At 36.6% G+C, this 17809-nt stretch overlaps 1 protein-coding gene across 1 annotated transcript in view; it reads left to right on the top strand.

Annotated features, from left to right (window-relative positions):
- Nucleotides 1-17809, top strand: part of TENM2 (teneurin transmembrane protein 2) — a 3459878-nt gene that overhangs the window by 583677 nt on the left and 2858392 nt on the right.

Below are 17809 nucleotides of genomic sequence, written 5' to 3'. Positions count from 1 at the left end.
TCCAGTAGTTTCACTGGTTTCTGATATTATTGGATCCAGAATTTCAGGCAGGGCATCAGCTCTGCCTCTGACCCTGTCTCTTTGTCTCTACTCCCTTTTTCCTCTCCAACTTCTTTTGACATCCCTCATTTTTGATGTACCTATCAGCAGGCTTTTGATAACACAGTATCAGGTACAGTGGCTTCTAAAGGCTCCAAGATTTTGTCCTTAGAGTGAGTGATCCCAGCAGAAGAGAACACCCTATGTTCTTCCATCTCCATGTACTCTAAGACAATCCACATGGACTGTATTAGACATGCCCCTGTGTATCAGTCTGCATAAATGTCATATCAGGATACCACAGGCAAGGTGGTTTAAACAACAGAACTTATTTTTCTCACAGTTCTGAAGGCTTGAACTCAAAAACCAAGGTATCAGTAGGGTTAGTTAGTTAAAAATACAGGAGACAAAAATGATATGAAATGGACACCACAATAATATACATATTAAGATGCACTTGCTCAAGGGTGATGTCATTAAAATGGTGACGTAGGTCATTCCTGCCTTCAGTCTCCCACAAAAGAAGACAAACTACCAACTCTTTGTAGAGAAGACACCACTGTGAAAACCCCAAATCCCAGAGGTGAGGCTGAAGCATCCTTCTGGACCACAGAGACTGAGAAGAATCACATTGGAAAGGTCAGAGGAGCAGGTACACCCTGACTGCATTGCCCCTCCCCTAGGAAGAGACAGCATTGCACCACCAGTGCTCCTTGGACCTGTGATTTCTCCATTGGGAAAAAGAAAGCACAAGGTGGATGCTAACTCCCTTAGAAGGACACTCCTGGAATGTCCACCTATATCTTGTCCCACAGAGTTAGTGGGGGAATCTGCAGACCTTGATCGCTAGAGATCAGATAGAAGCAGAGAAGTGGGATGAGCTTACAGGAATCAGCACTCATATCTTGGCCAACCATATTTCTCCTTGTAGCTGCAACTGTGCAGAGATCCCAGCCATGGTCTCTGCCCATCTGCAGAGCTGAATCTGTGACCCAATCTGGCCAAGAGGTTTATTGAGTACAAGCTCAATGTACTCAATGTACATGGAGCCTCTTCTATGACCCTGTCCAGGCAGGGAAAAAAATTTGATGCCCTGCCCAACTAACCAAGGAGAGCCTCCCACCTCCCCAGGTCAGAGAAGACAGGCAGCTGCTGACCCCATCCTGTAGTCAAATTCAGGCAGGAACCCAAGCCATTAACACTACCCAACTACCAAGGGTGGCCTCTAGCTCCAAATAAGGGGGAAGCCTGAACAGTGACCTTGGATAGCCTCAGAACAGCCTAGAGTACCACCCAACCCTGCGTCACTATAGAGCCCAGCCTGTAGCCTTGACCAACTGCTGAACACTGTCTGTGTCTTCACCCGGGAAGGAGCCCAGCCAGTGAGACCACACAATCTCAAAACATAACCTGCAGCCCCACCCAACTAGCCCTACCCTGGAGCACAGCCTTCCATCTCTCCCACTGTGAGATATAGATCCTTCCACCCAAATAGCTGTGCCAGAGCCTTTACTTAATAGCTAAGCATAGTCAGTGGCCTACCTGATCTTGCAGCCCAGCCACTAACCTTGCCCAACTTCTGAACACAGTTTGCCTCCCCACATAATCGAGGTGCATGGGCTGAGGCCTTGTCCCACAAATGGGATAACTTAGAAGAAATAGATAAATTCATAAAGGCATACAAGCTACCAAGATGGAATAATGAAGAACTAGAAATCTCAACAAATCAATAACAGGTAAAGAGATGGAATCAGTAATCAAAAACATCCTGACAAAACGCAGGACTACAGTTTCACTGGTGAACTGTTTCTTGGGTTTCATTTGTTTGCTTGTTTTGATTTTAGTTAAAATAAATTGAATAAAAATTTAACAAATCAATAAAAATAAACAAAACTTTAATATCTACTTTTTAAAAAGTCCCAGTGTGCTTTCCTAACCATATTAGAACCACAAAAGTTATATAGGCGGTTGCTCCAACTAATTACTATTGTGTAGAACATCAGCATCATTCAGTTATCATTGGTACATGTCCTATCCACCTGAATTCTACATTAGCTTTCTTTCTCCAGTATGGAGGCATCAAAAAGACATGATCTAGCAGTCAGTTCATTAGTAATGGCATTGATTACTAAATATTATCTGCTATATGTAAAACACAAAATGCCTAACTAAAAAGCCAAAAACTATAAAGACATCAAACATTTGTTTTTATTTTCTGTTATTCTGAATTTTCCTTTCTCATTTGATTTTTCACATATGATTTTCACTATCTCAACTATGGTAAGAAAGTCCACCTGAGAAATACTGTATCTCACACACAAAAAGAAAGCAGTTTTCCAAGTGATTGGCGGTATATGGATAATAAAGTTATTGCAATATTCTGTATTAGGATATAGAGAGGCTTAAAAAATGAGAACTCAATCTAAAATTACAGTGTCTACAAAAGAGATTTCTCATTAACATAATTTTTGTTAGCAAATCTGTAGTAATAAACAAGCAGCAGGTTAGGTACAAAAAGAAATTTAAAATTTAAAGCCATTGCTTAATAATTTGACTATTGTGAAAACTCTGTGAAATTTAAACCAGATAATTGGCATTATATAAAATTAGTACAAGCTTAGTTTAAAAAAATAACTCAAAACTTAAAAAAAATTAAAATTGAAAAAAATTCAAGCTATAAATTCTTTTAGTGCTGGAACATAATTTAATCACTTTTATATCATTAGCAATAATCAGAGTATTTGGTGCAAAGCAGACCATCAATGTAAGAATACCTTAAAATCTCCTATTCTTTTTTCTGTATCTTCTCAAAGATGATCACCCTTTCTAGATAGTATTTATTTTATCTACACTGAATAGAACTGTCCTAGTGATAATATTTTATAAATTAATGTTTCAGCAGATTTTCAAATTCGTATTGGAGTAGTCAGAAAAAAAAGCCTAGACTAGCACTAACATGCAGATGTTTATAAGCAATAGCATTATATATCAATATTATTTATTGTTGATAATAGCTTTTACCAGAAATAGAGATGAGTTATCATCTGTTCTGATTCTATCATATCCTGTATTCTTGAGAAACTGAATTCTTAGTGTAGAAGAAAGGAGATACAGATATCATATAGAAGTGGTTAATTAAAACACTGTATTCCTGAATTTAAACTAGAAATAAAACATGAACTTTTGAGATAATTATAGTGTTTGCATGTATAAGCACTTCCTAGCTTTGTCCACTGAGAAGGTTTGAAAACAATGATCCATCTGGTAACAATAAGCATTGTTGTCTTAAAACACTGTTTTCCATTTAGAAGGAACCAGTGGTTTTTAGAGATGTGGCTTATTCCACATCTTGGGTAGGAAATGTAAGAAGTGAGGTGACATGTCTTTTTTACCAGATAGCAAAGTATCTACCAAAAATTGCCAAGGTCATGTCAAGAAACTTAGGAGCCAGTTTTAAAAGGTTCCCACTAGCCAAAGATAGGGCAAACTAAGCTCCAATTAGGATAAAAGTTGCAGTGGGTACAACTCTATTGACTAAGTTTACATCTGTGAGTTTATAACATAAAAAGAGCTCTTGGATTGGTCATCCTCAGAGGATGGCAGAGAACCCCCTGATTACTTTGATTACTTTTGAAAGCTGAATAAAAGACACAAATTTAGTGTTTACTTATTTTTCCTATATGAATGACACCACTAGTAAACAAATAGTATAAAAAGGGAAGTACTGGAAATTCCTTTGTGGTGCGGTGGGTTAAGGATCCAGTGTTGCTGCAGCTGCATTGTGGGCTCGCTCGATCCCTGGCCCAGAAACTTCCACATATTGCAGGTGTGGCCAAAAAAGGGGGGTGGATATCACTTGCAAAATTTATTTCAGTTAATATAGGAAATAAAATGAGAGAATTAGAATATCCCCATTTTTCAACTTACAGAGTCATTGAGAGAATCAAGGACTGGTAACTTTGCCAAGAGAGAGAGAAAGGAGGGAGGAAAAGAGAAAAAGAGAAAGAATATGAATAAGAGGTAGATGGCTCTTGATGAAAGAGCGTATCATCCATAATTATACCAAAGTGATCCAGTCTGAGTCTGATCAAGCCCCTGGATCTAGCTGCCAATTTGAAGGACAAAGAAATATGTTGAAGTGTTCGAAACGTATAATAAACAAGATTTACAGCCAGAAACTCTAGGTGTCGATTGGTGTATGTCCTTCAACAATAACAATAAAAAAATTATGAGGAAAAGTAATTGGGAATCAGTAGATTTAAAGATAATTAAAATGCACATTAAGTAAAAAAGTCATGCAAAATTAAATTAGACTGTCTTGAGATGAAAATTTGGATGACAAAAGCCATTAGGAAACACAAGGTCCTACTATATAGCACTGGGAACTATAGCTAGTCACTTATGATGGAGCATGATGGAGGATAATGTGAGAAAATGAATGTATACATGTATGTGTGACTGGGTCACCTTGCTGTACCGTAGAAAATTGACAGAACACTGTAAACCAGCTATAATGGAAAAATAAAAATCATTTAAAAAAAGAAGAAAACACAAGGAACTTGTTACTTAAAATGTAAAATATAAAATTCAGTGTGGTAATTATTTTTTGGAGGAAGGAAGAAGGGAACTGTGATCGTGATGGGGTTTTTGAGGTGCCTGGTCTAGTTCTGTTACTCAAGAGTGTGGCTTCTTGGGTTTTTGCTTCATTCATATCCTTTCTGCTTTATGTGTTTTCAGTATTTGCATTCACCTTACAATAAAAAGGTGAATCACTGACTGAATCAGGTGATGACTAGTTTCTAATCTGAAGCCACATGTATCAATTCTCATTTCATGAATTAAAGGTAGCCAAATAGCCAAGGCTGAGGTTAATATCATGGGAACTATAATTAACCATATACAAAAGACAAGCAAATGAGAATAAAAATCAATTTATCACAGATAGGATGATGTAATACTAACAAGAAGTGGTGTCACCCAAACAGTGAAAAGTAGCTGGCCGCTAGATGTGATGAACAGGTGGGATCTAGGGAAACATGATGATTAATTCTATGCAGGTGGTGAAGTAAAAGGAAAGGTAAGGATTATTATCTACTGTTCCAAATTGAAATACAAAGTCAATAGTGACACTATTCAAAGATAGGGAACAACTGAATATGTAAAACAAGCTCTAATAATGTTTGAGTAGGAAGATGATCATATGCTTAGACACAAGTGATATATTCAAGAAAAATGCCCAAGCAACTTAAACATAAATAAATAAATAAATAAATAAATAAAAATAAATTCGAGGAGAATTCTCAGCTAGAAATAGATTTATGGGAATTACCAGCATGCAGATCATTATATATTGAAGCCATTTCCTGGAGAGTATATAGGTTAAAAAAAAAAAAAAAGATTTCTGAAGAATAGCACCATTTGAGGACTAGGTTAAGAAATAAAAGATGTAGGGGGGGAGGGATTCTGAGAAAAGACAAAAGGGTATAAGAAAAATAAAATAAAATAAAATTTGTACAGAGAAAGAAGATAAAATACAATATAGTTAAATATCCAGAGAGTTCAATAAGATAAATACTGAGAAATATGTTTTTATCTGAAAAAGAAAGTTTGTCCATCAGTTTTGATAGAGGAAGTAGGCAAAGGTCATTCGTGTTGAGGGGATGGTGTTGGGTGTTGCTTGGGTCTTCTGCGTGAAGTCACCCAGGATAATGGCTAACCATCAGGTACAGAAAAGCTCTCTTAGCCAAGATGAGAAAATCAGTGCATGCGGGGAAGGAATTAGAAGGTAGAAGAAAAACACTCCTTGTTTCTTGGCTTCTTACTACTTCTACAGCTCTCAACTTAAGCATCACTTCTTTAGAGAATTCTCACTTGCACCTCACAAGCCTTAAGTTAGGTGTCCCCTAGCAGTCCCTGTAGCATAATTTAATTAGCTCATTATATCCCTTAACAACTCTGCAATAAAACTGAACAGTTGGTTTTCTCTTTATGAGACTCTTTGCTCCATCAACTGATTTCAAGCTTATGCCTATTGTTTCTTATCTGTTTAGTGCTGTAATTGGCACCTAAAAGGCTCTTCGAATGTGTTTGTTGATAGAATGAGTAAATGAACAGATAAACAGGAGGGGTTGGGGTATATTCAAGAAAGCAGCAGAGTTTATCCAAGGCTAGAGGAGTACTGAGGAATGATGACAGACTGCAAATTCTGTGGCCTCACCCCGCAAAAAAAGTTATCAGGGCTAGGATTATTGTTGCTTCTAGAAATAATCTAGCCTAAAATTTTGAACTTCAATTTATTCAATTATTTCTGTTTAATCCCGTTAAACTTCAAGTCTACAAAAATGTTTTATATCACTGGAAAATTCAAGATTATACATTTTCCCATGAAGTATAAAATGTTCAATTCATTGACTTTTAATATTCCTAATTTTGTATATAAAATAAACTGTCATATGTAAAACAAATAAGAAAAAATATTTTTAGTCACATTATTTGGTATTAGGGAAAGGGCTTAGATTGAGAAAAGATGGAAGAATATGGAAAGGGGACAAACAAGGGAGGGAAATAAACACCGGAAAAGAAAGTATATTTTTTAGTTAGTACAATGAAATCAGATATAATAATATTTACTGTTGTTCTATAGTGTTCTATGTTCTGTAATCTGAACTTTTACTGAGAAGAAAATGGTTTCATTTCTTATGGCAAACCTAAAAAGTAGGCAGTATTTTGGAGTGGAAATTGATGCTGGAAAGATGTTACCAGAATCCAGGTTCTTGGTCATGCGGTCGAAGGATAAAGTCCACGAACACACAGGCAGCAAGCAAGCAAAGTCTTTATTAAAGGAAAGCAAATAGCTCCCAGGGCTGCTGGGAGTGGGGAGAAGAAACACCCCCCCACACCCTACTCTCTAGTGTCCTATAGGGGTTTTGCCCCTTAAAGAGGGGGGGTCCCAGCATGGGTCCAGAGAATGTGGTTTTCTCCCATTGGCCTTGTCCAGTTACCTATGTCAGTCCTTGTCCAATAGGGTTTTAGGGGTGAAAGTGTCCCATAAATCTCATGCTCTTTTCTTCCCATAAACTGAGTCATAGGGGATCAGGGATTAATTTCCATCTAGGCATGGGTATGCTCCCTATAGTAAACAAGGCCTGTGGGGATGTTACTCCCTGGAGCCCTTAAGCCACAAATGTTAATCAATAGCCATATCAAAGAATGCATTGAAGGCCATGCTCCTACACTGACCACCTGAGTTAGTATTCTGCCTCAAAATGATTCAGAGTATGTAATAAGTTCAAGGTCAAACAGCTCATAAATGTGTGAACTGGAATTCAAATCCTGTGGACCCTCCCTTAGTTTTCAGTACCTGGCTGTTAGAGTGAATCTTTACCCTCAAAAATTTGAAATGAAGGACATTGTCTGAAAATTAAACTTTATGATGACAAACTATATACATATATACGTAGAGAGAGAGCATGAGTGTGTGTGTGTGTGTGTGTGTGTGTGTGTGTGTGTGTGTGTTTATGTATATATAAATTCACTGGAACCATAAAGATGGATTCTCTGGTCAACAAAAACATTTCTCAGTGTTGTATGTTGATACTTGAACTGAGCAGGTTTAGGATTACTGTAAACACAGACTTGTCCATTTCAAGTTGGTAGCACCATTTTCATAACTGCATTGTGTCAGGATGAAATACATTATCACAGCACTGAGACTGTATTTTAAGCTGCTACTATGGACTTTTTAAAAGGTCATAATATAATTTAAGGACATAATCTCATTATGGGGCAATATTTAAACCTCTTATTTATGGAGCAAATGTATAAGATTTCTTACCTCTCTCCATGCTGCATTTCTTAAGTGGTAAAAATTTGAGGCCAGTGAATCAAAATGATTCTTTTATTTTAATAGCAACTTTTAGGATAAGTAGAAATTCCAAACTTAATTTGAATGTACTTTGAATGAAATTATCTTTTTCAGGATATATAACTTTTTAGAGTAAAGACATCTTGTTTTAGCAACTACTTCTGTAAGGAATAAAAGAGATTGTTTTAGCTAATATAAAATTAAATCTATAAACAAGCGGAATCTTATTTTTATTGTGTAGAATGTCCACTTACATTTTATTTTTACATTTGAAATAATAGTTTCATTATTTCAAGTAATACTTTTGAATACAAATTAAATTAGTATCTAGGTATAAAGTGCTGAAAAGTTTTGGGGGCTCATGGTGTCCTGGGGTCATTTACTGTGTGGAGACTTCCCCTTCGACATTTAAAGAGAGGCAAGTTGACTCACTAATAGGATTGCTGGTTCTGGTTTTCCCTGTGGCTTTGGAGGCCACAAGGCTACAGACTTTGATTTCCTTGATGTCAGTCTCAGTCAGTTAGTCCCCATATGGACTAACTCCTATTCCTAGTTTTGTTGTTCCATGCCTTTTTTTTTTTTTTAATCTTTTTCTTTTCTTCTACCTTTTACCTTCTGGAAAAGAAGAAATATACTACTTTTAAATATATTGGCTTAGTAAATATTTATATGCATTAGGAGTCACATAGCAATAACTATAATGTTTATAAAAGAATAAAAGCAAATACTAAAGCATTACAGACTTTATTTTATAGGTATAACCCTATATGATACTATTTAAACTTTTTTTAAGGTTTGAATAATTTTCTTTTCATAATGCATTGCGTGAGTCATAAGAATACATTAACAATATTGTTCGCAAATTTACTTCTTAACTTTAACTGACATTTGCCTACTGTATTGAAAATATTTTTTAGTTGTCTATTACATGCAGTATACTGTGGCTAAGTAGAGTCAGGAAATCAAGCCAAGTGTGAGCCAAGTGCGTAGGACCAATTAATTCCAGTTTAAGAATCATGCAGTGAAGGAGAAAGATTCACTCTTAAAGATTTATAGAGTTTTGATATGTGTCGACTTAAAAAGAAAAGCAGGAGTTCCTATTGTGGCTCAGTGGAAACGAATCTGACTAGGAACCATGAGGTTGCAGGATGGATCCCTGGCCTTGCTCAGTGGGTTAAGGATCCGGTGTTGCCATGAGCTGTGGTGTCGGTTGCAGATGTGGCTCAGATCCCACATTGCTGTGGCTGTGGTGTAGGCCGGCAGTTGTGGCTCTAATTAGACCCCTAGCCTGGGAACCTCCATATGTCCCGAGTGCAGCCCTAAAAAGCAAAAAGCAAAGAAAAAGAAAAAGAAAAAAAGCACAACCTGAAAGTTGAGAATTAAGTTTTATTTGGGGCAAAATTAGACTTAAACCCAGGAGACAGCATCACAGATAGCCCTGAGAAACTGCTCCAAGGCAGTGAGGGAGGAGCTAGGATACACTGGAGTTTTTGCAACAAAGGGTAGGGATGGGAACAAAAGAGGCCTGGGCTTACCAAAATCATTCCTTTGATATGCACCTTCGCTCCTTCACTATCAGGGCCAGTATCTTGAGTTTTCACAGCCTTCAGAACTCACCAGCTCTCTTGGAGGTGACTGCATTCTTTGTTTCATCCTTAACAATAGATGGGGTTGAAATAGCACCCTAGAAGGAAAAGGGGGAATATCAGGCTATGATAAAGTGAGGAGGAGGTGCATGCAGCATACATATATTTTTCAATGCTTAAACGCATTTTGCAAAAGTTTTTTGCTGATCTCCTTAAGTTTACTACTGGTCACAAGGAGCAGACATCACCATGAAGGATTTTAGTGTTTTTCTAGATATAGGGAGATATAAGAATTGGGCACATAAAATCTTCTCCTAAAAATATCTGTCTGCAGATCTGTTCTTCCAGTTTTCCCAGAGCACAGAGTGCCTCGCTCCTGATGTTCACCCTGAGATCTGCTCAGGGGTGTTGTGTGTCAGCAGCTGTAGTGGATCATAATTTAATCCATGTAGAGGCTGATGGCAAGTGCCAAACTTCACTTCACGTATGTAAAGTGTAAGGAAAGGGACACTATGCACGGATTAATGAACACTGTCTTTGGGGGTTTTTCGGAGTCTGATGTAACTGAACCAAGGACAGTGGGCTGGATACCAGAGTTGAAATACAGTGGAGAAAGGGCTAGAGGGCTTTAGTCCATAGAGAAGGGCTTTAGCCTTCTCTATAAAGGCTTCTCTATGAAGGCAAGAGGGCCTTAGCTAAAGGCTTCTCTTTGAAGGGCTAAAGGGCTAAATGGCTAAAGGGCTTTAGCCCTTCAAAGAGAAAGGACTAAAGCCTGAGACTAAAATTGGACACATTTGTCACTGGTGGATATATCATCTCTGTCTTGGCCCTGACTCCAACTAAATAGCGGAAATCAATCATTGATAGATTCATTCAACAAAAATTTACAGCGTCTGTATGTGTAAGGTACTGAGCTGCTTGATTAAAGAGTAAATGTAGCATAGCAAGACATATGCATATCAGGAGAATTGTATTTAAAACACCTTTTAAAAAACCTCTGTTGACAACTATCTTCTTTAGATACACACAGGGATTTTGTGTGTGTGTGTTATGTACATGTGTGATTTTAATTTTTAGTTTTTAATTCTGTTACAAATATGATGGTCAAGTTTTTTGTTTTTTTTTGTTTTTTCCTTACAAGGTGTTGAGAGATATTGACTTGGTGATTTCAGATGCTATTGGTTTGGGAAGGTCCATTCTAAACTGTAAAAACACATATAATGTTTTGCTGACATGTATAAGTAGTTGCAGAGTCACTGTCTCAAAATTTTTCTTATTCTTCATCTGTCCTCCCATCTTTGAGGTCAGCTAGCTGATTGTGTGACTGAAATCAGAGAAACCTCAAGTAATGTATATTTGAAGGCAGGTGTTTTATTTAACCCTGGATGATTCAGTCTTAGATGATTTTATTACATGACAGTCACTGAACCTTCAAATTTCATGTAACTCTGTAGTTATTGTTTTATAAATAAAATCATTGAGAAGAGTTTCATTCTACTAGGGGCCACTGTGAGATGTAGCAAAAAAAAAAAAGTTGGTGGACCATGGACAGGTAAATTTTATATTTTAAAAAAAGCTGATTTATGTTTATTCTAATTTTGTTGAAGTTTGTGTTTTCATGTTATTATTTGATTTTATAAAACATAAATTAGAACCAAATGTCCTTTGTTTCACATACATAAGTTTAAAGATAAAAGAAGCATTTATCTTATTAGCAATTGGTGCTATGCATCTAAACTAAGAAGCCCAACTTTACTGTAAGACACTTTATTTTTAAGTCTTTTGGCAACATAGGTGAAATAATAATTCAATTTTATGAGCTTTGGGAAAGACTGAGGTAACATTTTGGATGAATGTGGCTTAAAGGGGAAATCAAATTTATTTTGTCCACCTCGATGTGCCAGCTAAGAAATTAGGTGGAATATTGATTTTGGAAAATTGAGTCATACTCTTTTTATGATAAATGAAAGAAAAGAGATGGATGGAAGGAAGGAAGCAAGGTAGGTAGGAAGGAAGGAAGGGGAGAGAGGGAGAGAAAGAGGAAGGAAGGAAGGAAGGAAGGAAGGTTGAAGAAAAGAAGGAAGAAAACCTTAAAATAACTTATTACGTAGAGGACCGTTAAGATCTGGATATCTTTACTTTTTTGAGCATAATAATTGGAAAAAAATAAAGCAAAAAATGTGTCAGAGTTGATTGGCATTATATACAGAAATACCAGAAGAGTGTATAATGAGGCTGAGAATGCAGAACTAACGAAGAAGTATTATAGCAGGAAAGAAAAAGGAAGACCGGTGTGGGAAACTGGAGATGAAGAAAAAGTAGCTAGTGAGGAGATCAGACAATTTCTCTAACCCTCCAGGAACTAAACACACAAAGGAGCCCAATTAGGAATAAACTAGCTAGAAGGAATATTTCATAATAAATTGGGGATTATCAGTTTGCCTAAAGGGAATGAAATCAGAGCATTGGAGCCTCCTTATTTCAGAACCAAATGCTTTATTTTTTAAATTTTTTGATACAAATGTTCTTGCTTTTCATATCGTAAATTAAAAAAAAAATCATGTGTGAAACAAATGAACAACTAACCAAACTTTCTGATTTCTGAGAGAAGAATCATTTTCACTTGAACCATGGATAAAAGGAGATATTGAAAATATTTGTCCAGATCTTTTTTTTGTCAATGCCAGGTTACTGTAATGTATTCTCTGGGTATTCACAGATTTCTTGGAGACTTTTCATTTGCCAGTTTCACTGACAGCTTCTCCAGATATAGGTAACATATACTCAGTGTATAGAAACCTGAAACTTGATCTTGACAGACTCTAAAAGAATAATTCAGAGTCATTTCTGATTGCTTAAATAAGTTAATTTGAAACAATAGCAAAATGTTTTAAACAGAAAAGTGGTCAATACTTCTGCCGACAATGCTTCTGTTCCCGGATCTTTTATCATGTCAGTTCTGAGTACTGCCAGCCACTAAATAAACCGAAGGAAAACAAAGAATACCATCAGTGTTCAGTAACTTAGATATTTTTATTATCCCTGCGAAATAAGTGACCCTGTGAATAAGAACAGTGTGGTTTCTCATCCTCCTCTTCAGGATACATTTTGTTGTTTCTTTAAAACAATATATTACAATAGAGGATGTTTTTGATGATCCTCTATTCTGAAGTCTGTGGTTCTCCACACCGCCAATGGCACACAAAATGTTTAGTCTTTCATGGCTGTTTCTGATTTTTCTGGGGGTAAGACTGGCATCTTACTTTGAAAGACTATAGGCTGTCAACTCTAAACACCAGAGAGTGACCTAGACAAGGTTTGAAGAATTCACTGCATTGTCTTAAAACCATTAGCTGGGTATATTTATGCACAAATATTTATTGAGCATCTGGTATTTTGGCTGGGTGCTTAGGGACAAAACCTGAAATGTAATACATTCTTCAGCCACAAAGAAATCACAAGTAAGCAAATGATTACAATAGAGCGTGATAAAGGCAAGGAGAACAAAGTTTGAAGGAGAAACTAGTAGGTAGTTTGGAGGGAAAGGAGAAAATCAGAGTAGGATTCCTAGAAAAGCAGGAGACTTGTGATCTGAGTCTTAGAAAGCAAATAGAAAATTGAAATTAACTACTTGAAGGTGAGTTTTGGGAGGGAAGTGGGATAAGAATTAATGTTTAACATTACATTCCTGAAGGAGTATCTGTCATTCACTGTTTCATTTAGCAAATATATATTGAACAACTACAATGTTGCTTGGCTGAACTCTCCGGAATAACAATGAACAGGAAAAAAAAAAAAATTGACTCTGAGTGGATCTTTCATTCTTGAGGGTAGACAGACAAGACACAAATAATTACAATATAAGCTACCACTCATAAAGTACACACTATGTGCCAGATATTATTCTCAGGCTTTATATAAAACCACCGATTTCAAATTTGTTAACAACCCATTGAGAAAGCTTCTGCTATTATTGAATAAACTGGGGAATAGTCAGTCTACTCATGTTACTCATAGAGTGATGGGCTGGGTGTCAAAACTAGGCAACTTGGACTTGGGGTTTATTCCTTCAAGTACTATAGTAGATTGCCTATCAAAATAAATAAATGAATATGTAATATCACCTTGGGATGTGGGAAGAAACATGAGGAAAAAGAAAACTGAGTAAGCAGAGAAGGTGTTGGAAGGGAATATGCTGTTTTCAATAGCAGAGCAGACACTGTCAGTTCTTTGAATATACCTCTTGGTCCTTAAGTGGGACAAGGCCAACCTCCAACTACTAGAAGGAACTGCATGTCTTTGAGATTTTTTTTTTTGAAGTCAGAGAAAGGCTTCTCTAGTCTGGAACAAGGCAGAAGCGAAGTGGGGGAGACTTAACACCCTTAGAATAGCTGTCAAACAATCATTTTCAGAACTTGATCTACAACCATCCTCAGCTTCCTGAGCCCTCATGAAGGATGGCTCCAAAGAATGTTCTAGACTGTTCACCAGACATCTTTTTGTTTGTTTGTTTTATATGTTTGTTTCTGTAGAATTGAGCTCAGTAGGCCCACAGTGGTGGCTGGCCTAGCCCCACACTCTTTATTGGCTCTGTGCTTTTCCTGTCTCATTTCTTCACCCTTGCATGCATGTTTCCCTTTACCTCCCAAATGGACATTTATCCTTAAATCCCTGCCTTAGAGTCTGCCTTTAGGAAAGCCTAAACTAAGATAAATTGGCTGATCAAGAAATGTGTCTCTGAGGGACATTTGTGGGGAAGAGCTTTCTGGGTAGAGGAAGCTGTACATGCCAGGAACATGAGAAGGGCATCAGCAAGGCATCTGTGACTGTCTGGAGTAAGGACAGGGAGTATGTAAGAAATGAGTTTGAGAAGTAGGTGGGGACCAGGTAGTAGAGAACTTTGTAAAGTGAAAAGAAAAAAAAAATAGTGCACCATTCTATATGAGACAGTATTAGCTCTAAAAGAAGATTTCTCCTTATAAATGAGTGAAGTGAGGTCCATGTCACCTTGCTAGAAATGGGAATACACAGGTCTTCTACCCAATTTGTCTGATTCCCAATCTACATTTAAGAGAGTCATGTTCAACTTAGAAGCCTACCAGAGTAAGCACAACAAATCAAAATGAAATGAATAAAAGAACATAATAATTACCGAGTGCCTCTTTAAGAATGATCAAGCCATGACTGCTTTTTATTTTTGTTTTTGTTCTTCACTGCTGCTTCTCCAACTTCAGTGCTTCTAACTCCCACAAGGTAGGATAGAACAGTTCTTTCCACTTTCTCCAGTGAAAGGTGGGTGGGCTGAGAGGCAGGTGACATCTATCCTATGAAATTCCCCATGGACATAGTTCAGGCAGGTCTGGAAGCTAGGCCAAGTTTCACATGGGCATCTGAATACAAGAATGTCTTCTCTGTGGGCTCCCCATTGAAAATGCTGTCATTAATGTGAATTCTAACACCTGCCGGTAAATGGGTACTTGATGTCACCTAGTAACTCAATCATCAGCTTAAAGTACTCTATCCAAATAATGAGATTGGTGGATTGAATCTCTGTACAACTTGCTTTCCAGAACTAAGCAAGTGCATGGTGAATTTATTTAGTATGTTTGCTGTTTACTGCATGAGATGAGATGAATTCTAGTAATGCCAAAGGGAGGGATTGAATCATTTATTAAGTACAGTCTTGGACAGGTGTCTCAAATGTCAATTCTAGGATTTAATCTAAACTAATCTTCAGAAAAGTTAGGTTTAATGGAAATAGGAACCCAGAGGAATTCAAAGTGCAGGTAGCTGGATGCTTATAAATTTCAAACACCTCTATTTATGGCAATCTTTTAAATCAAGTCTCTTACATGGCTGTTATCCTTCTGTGTTCTGAGGTAGAAAATGTTTGAAAAGCTGATGTTGGCTCATGGGTAGGCAGGATTTATATAAATCAAGTTGTTTACTCTTTATTCCCAACCCTGGCATATAGTCAGTTATTTGCAAATAAAGCCACAAAGTCGTATCTGAGATCAGCCCACAGAGATTTTAGAGTCTACAGGTGTCCCTGCAGAGTTATTATATATATGATGTACTTATAATATGCTATACTAGATCATATTTCCTTTCACAAAATATGATGCCAGAAGACAGAGTTTGAACTGATAAGGAATACCTGCCTAAATGGCCACCACACAGCCTATCTAAATATTGGCAGGTCAGAAGGAACACTGAATGTAATTTGCAAAATGTATTGGCAAGGCCAAATCTCTAAATTAAGCCCTGGTATCCATCTCCTCTTCAAGGCACTGTATCTCCTACAAAATAAGAAAAAAATATTTCAATTGCAGCATATATATATATATATATATATATATATATATAATATATAATATATAACATGTATGCTTATTAAAAAACCTTGTCTTTCAATAGCACAGAATTAAATTTAATATTGTGCAAACAGATGCTAGAAAAGTAGAAATGATTCATAATGTATTTTGTGAATGTATTAATCTTAATTTCTCAGAGATGGTATTTGAGAGCTTTGCTGGTAGCTCTTATAGCACTGGAAATGTCTTAATGACCTATTTACTTTCTAATATTAAAGAGAAAAGTGCTGGCACAAAAACAATTGCTAATGATTTGTTCAGTGATATAAAATCTAAAGACTACTTAAAGAAACTAATAATTGTCAAGAAGTTCAGTATAAAGAACATTGCTGAAGTAAAGACCAGAGCTTAGAACAAGGGAAATGAGTTAAAGAAAAATAACATGAAATTAAGTAGTGAAATTTTTGAAGTTATCAGATGAAGATGAAGTTTCCTGGCTCAGCAGAAGTTAAAGACATTTTTCTTTCCTTTCTCTCCTTTTTTTTTTTCCTTCCTCCCTCCTTTTCTCCTTCCTCTTCCTTCTTTCCTTCCTTCCCTCCCTCTCTTCCTCTCTTCCTTCCTTCTTTTCTTCCTTCCTTTCCTTCTTTCACTTTTTTTCTTACATATACATTGATAAAATAGTTTATATTCCAGAATTGAGATTAGTGAACTTGTTTCTACAATTAGCCAGATAGTAAATATCTTTAACTTTTCAAGCATGATAATCTCAGTTGCAGCTCCAGCCATTGACAATAGTAAATGAATGAATATCGCTGTATTTCAGTAGAACTTTATTTATAAAACCAGGCAGCAGGTAAGATTTGACCTGAGGACTGCTCTTTGCTGATTCTTGTTCTAAAAAGTGATTTTTATAGACATTTTCCACAATACTACTCTTTTCTATGGAAAACAGAAACATGAGTAATGTTTTCTGGTGTGATACTCAAAGAATGGACTTATTTGGTATGCTCATCATGAGTGTTTAAATATGAGATAAAATTGCTACTAAATATACATTCTATGATATTTTACCTCAAGGATTTATTAGTTTCATAATAAAACTAAATAATTAGTTCTATTAGTTTCTAAGTTGGTGCTTCTTCCTTCAAAATGTACCAGAATTCAACTACGAAAATATGCGTTACCAATGGTTCTTAACTGAGGACCCTGACACTAGCCAGGGCACAGTTGGAAAAGTGCAGGCCTTGTGATTGTAACAATGATTGCAGAGAGGTAGTGACACTGGCACTTAGTGGGTGAGGGTCAAGGATACAAACGATCCTGCAGAAGAATGATGGCCCCATGTGATGGAGAATTGTCATAGTCATAATGCCAAAAGTTCACCACCCCTATACACTCATTAAAAGACACAGAACACAGAATTCTCTTGTGGTGCAACGGGTTAAGGATCCAGTGTTGTCACTGTAGCAGCTTGTGTTGCTACTGTGGTGCAGGTTTAATCATGCCCCAGGATTTCCACATGCTGCGGGTGCAGACAAAATATTAAAAATAAATAAAATAAAATAAAATAAAATAAAATAAAATAAAATAAAAACAAACAGAAAAAACAAACCACAGAACAAAAGACCAGAGGTATGTCTTGTTGATTACCTATGTGATAGCCCCTTACTGCTTCTTCCTTAATAATATAAGTTTTATTCAGAGAGCACTTAGAAGCCAATGATCCTGGGATTCCTGTCCCCTACCCAGATGCAGAGGATGAACCGTGTTTTAAATTAAATCACAGTAACTCTCATTCCACTCTGCCAATGACTGTGTTTGTTCAGGGGCATCTGACTTTGTCCTTGACTAATAGGTGTAAAAGAAACCTTGCTTAACAGCTCCTTGGAAAGTTTTCTCTCCATAATTAAAAGGGAAAGTTGAATGGGGAAATATATTTCTTTACCCCTTCTTGATTTAGATGTTATGTGAATTTTGTACTTTGAACAGTTGCAGGCATTTCTCAG

Source organism: Sus scrofa, chromosome 16 (assembly GCF_000003025.6).
Source record: "Sus scrofa isolate TJ Tabasco breed Duroc chromosome 16, Sscrofa11.1, whole genome shotgun sequence".
NCBI lineage: Eukaryota > Metazoa > Chordata > Mammalia > Artiodactyla > Suidae > Sus > Sus scrofa.
This window is presented reverse-complemented; position numbering and strand designations above follow the sequence as displayed.